The sequence below is a fragment of the Arachis ipaensis genome, chromosome B4, assembly GCF_059453495.1.
Source record: "Arachis ipaensis isolate K30076 ecotype BB chromosome B4, ASM5945349v1, whole genome shotgun sequence".
Classification (NCBI taxonomy): domain Eukaryota; kingdom Viridiplantae; phylum Streptophyta; class Magnoliopsida; order Fabales; family Fabaceae; genus Arachis; species Arachis ipaensis.
In genome coordinates, this window is record NC_142439.1 from 256,296 (window position 1) to 259,766 (window position 3,471).

Sequence of the window (3,471 nt, forward strand, 5' to 3'; positions counted from 1 at the left end):
TAGTAGAATAAAAATAAATTTTATTAGAATAAATTTTAGTATGAGTTTAATATTTTTATTCATCATAAAATATTTATAGAATTACTCGTAGATAAATTTTGGAAAAAAGAAAAAAACCATGATTTTTAATTTTATTTTTAAATAAACTTTATTTTTAATTTTAAAACAAATTTTATTTTTATTTTTTAATAATATTAATTTTTTATCGTATATAATTATTCAATTATTTTTTAATCATATATAAATAAATTACTCTTAATAAGACTTTTTTGTGTTATTCAATTATCTTTTTTTAAAAAATAATTAATTATTAAAATAATTAAATTTTTCACAACAAAAATAATAAAAAATTATGAATGAAAAAAATTAACCATCCTGATACTTTTTTGTATTTTTATTCATATTTTAATTATAAACATAAATATAATTTAATTATATTATTTATGAAATGTGACTATAGATGTAGATAAAATTTAGTTATATTACTTATATATAGTTTCATTGTATTGTATTGCTTATAAAGTTAGATTATAATTATGACAATAGAATTGTTCTTGTATTTTTATATGTGTGACTAATTGGTGGTGTTAAAACATTACTCTTAATTATAAATAAGGTTTATAATTTAAAAAATCAAAGACTCAATTAAAAAGATACGAAAAAAATGATGTTAAAATATTCTAACTCTTTAAAATAAAAATATTCGAAATTTAATTAAAAATTATTTAAAATTTAAACTCAATAAAAATTTATATTAAATGTATTTTGTATTAAATATATTTAATAACCTATTATATCATATTATATCATATTGGTTGAAATTAGTTTTTATAATGTTAATTTTTTAATAACACTTTATTAGAAAAAACCATCTTTTCAGAATTTTTTAAAAACTAATTAATATTATATATATTTTATTACAATATATCTTGTTATAAAAAAATTATTTATTTTTAATGCTTATATTAAAAATAAAAACAAAATTTAAATTAGTAAATTTTAATCTATAATATAATAATAATATAGTAATTATTTTATATATTATACGAATAAAAATTAATTATTTTTTTATTTATAAAATTTTTTAAGAGCTTATATATATATATATATATTTTGATGAATGTGATATATTTTTTTATGTAAATAATCTTTTAAAAAAAAATCTAATAGTTAATCTACTACCTTTTTTGTTTTAGTCCAAATTAAATGTTTTTTATTGTTTTTGGAAAGAAAATCTTTTGAGAAATTTAATAATATGTGATGAGGAACACCGAATAAATTATACCAAAACGAATTAAAACACAACATAAAGACATCTTTAAAAAAAGACGTTTTAGGCGTGTTTATCTGAGTGGCCTCCAAGAAAATCAGCCAAAAACAGTCATAACTTACTTTATTTAGCATTCATTAATTGTTGCGACAATTAATTAATGCTAAATAAGGCAAATTCTGACTATTTTTTTGTTTACCTAACATTAATATATTTCGAAAATTCCTTTAAATCTGTGTTTATATTAATTTTTAATGTGTATAGTCATTATGGCGTGGCAAAGCTGACTGTTGATCAGCACGCAGCAACATACACATGAAAATTAATATAGTATATATATGAAGCCATCCAAATTTGTCACCCTTTATCGCCTTCAAAGCCCATACTATAGTATGTATATTCATTTATAATATTATGATGATTAATATCATTGGTGATTATTACATCAATCACATGGGAAAAATTGGCTGCTGATGACCCAACAGTACATGATCCCATATAACACTTCTCTGAGTTATTGTGTCTGTGTATTGAATACATTTCGGACACGACACTTATCGACACTCGTCCGACACGCGTGTCTGCTGTGTCCAACCGTAACACACCTAAATACCATCACGTGTTCGCATGTCCAGTCTTATTCTTAACATATATTTTTAAAATAAATTTAGATATAGTATATATTATTATTTATTAAAACAAAAAATATTTTAAATACTTGATATAATTAAAATAAGACATTAAAAATAATTAAAAATTTTAATTTATATTTTAATATTAATAAAATATCAAAATATCATTACAATTTATCTAAAAATACTTTATATTTTATATATATGTGTGTCCCCATGTTATATGTAAGATTTTAAAATTTGCGTGTCCGTGTATCTCGTGTCGTGTGTGTCCCATATCCGTATCAGTGTCCGGACATCATAGCATATAACACACACTACACACTACATACACATGCTTCTCTCATTACAATGAGATCATCATCCATATATTATTTTCTTTTTCTCTTCATTTCTTCAATCCCGCTATCTTGTCCCTTTCTATGAATACAGAATTTAGGATTCATTAGCAGATTTAATCCATTCAATAAACAATTTTGTCTCCAATAATTATACAATCAAGTTAAATTGCATTATTATTTATTTGGTCGATCGACTTCTGTTCATTGATTCTGACCAAAAACCAAATTGTTCCCCTTAAGAGTAGTCCAACTCCTAATAATTCCATTTCAAATAAAACAACTCTAATTATATTTAAGATAATAATGATGTTGTTGTGCTTTCTCTGATACACAATAACTATATTGTTGAACGTGCGCGGATTACAATTTTCTCTATTAATCATCACCTGTAACCGAGTCATAAGACGACAAAATTCTGTTCGGCGATAGATCGATACAATTTAACAAACATGCAAAATCAATATCTTTCTTCTGATATACATTCTTGTTATATTTGAATTTGTATTACGACATGAAATAAATCCAATGCAAAGTTGGATTGATAATGCGAGCTGTTTCATTCTTTTTATTGATAACTCTACTTATTTCCAATATTATAACGTGTAATTTGTTTGCTAGTGTTTTTGTGGAGGTTGGTCGGTGTATAACTCGTTTGTCGGTGAATGTCTTTAAATTTTCTGTTGGGATGATGAGTTATAATATTGAAATACCTGCAAAAATATTACGATATTTAAATCTGTAAATGAATAATAATCTTTGCAAATTGCAATGAATAGAAAAATCTTCTTGTCATTTTTTTCATATCTAAAAATGAAAAGTAATCGTTGTGTCTCTAAGGTAGCGTTTGTTTTGAGGTACTGAGACAGAGATTGAGAGACTGAGACTCAGTATCGTATTTGTTAGTTTAGAGACTGGTACTAAAATTTCTGTCTCTGTCTCTAAAATTTTAGTATTCCAGTACCTCCAAAAAGTAGGGACATAGGGGACTGAAATTTTTAGAGATGGAGACTGAAACTTTAATAACATTTTATACCTAAAATACTTTCATTTCAATTAATTAATTCCAATTTTACCCTTTGTGCAAATTAAATTAGAGTTTCATTCTTGTTTCAATTTCTGTCTCCCATTTTGCACCAAACAGAATACTGAGATTTATTTCAATCTCTGTCTCTTAGTCTGTGTCTCTCAGTCTCAGTCTTTCCGTCTCTGTCTCTCCACCAAACGCTAC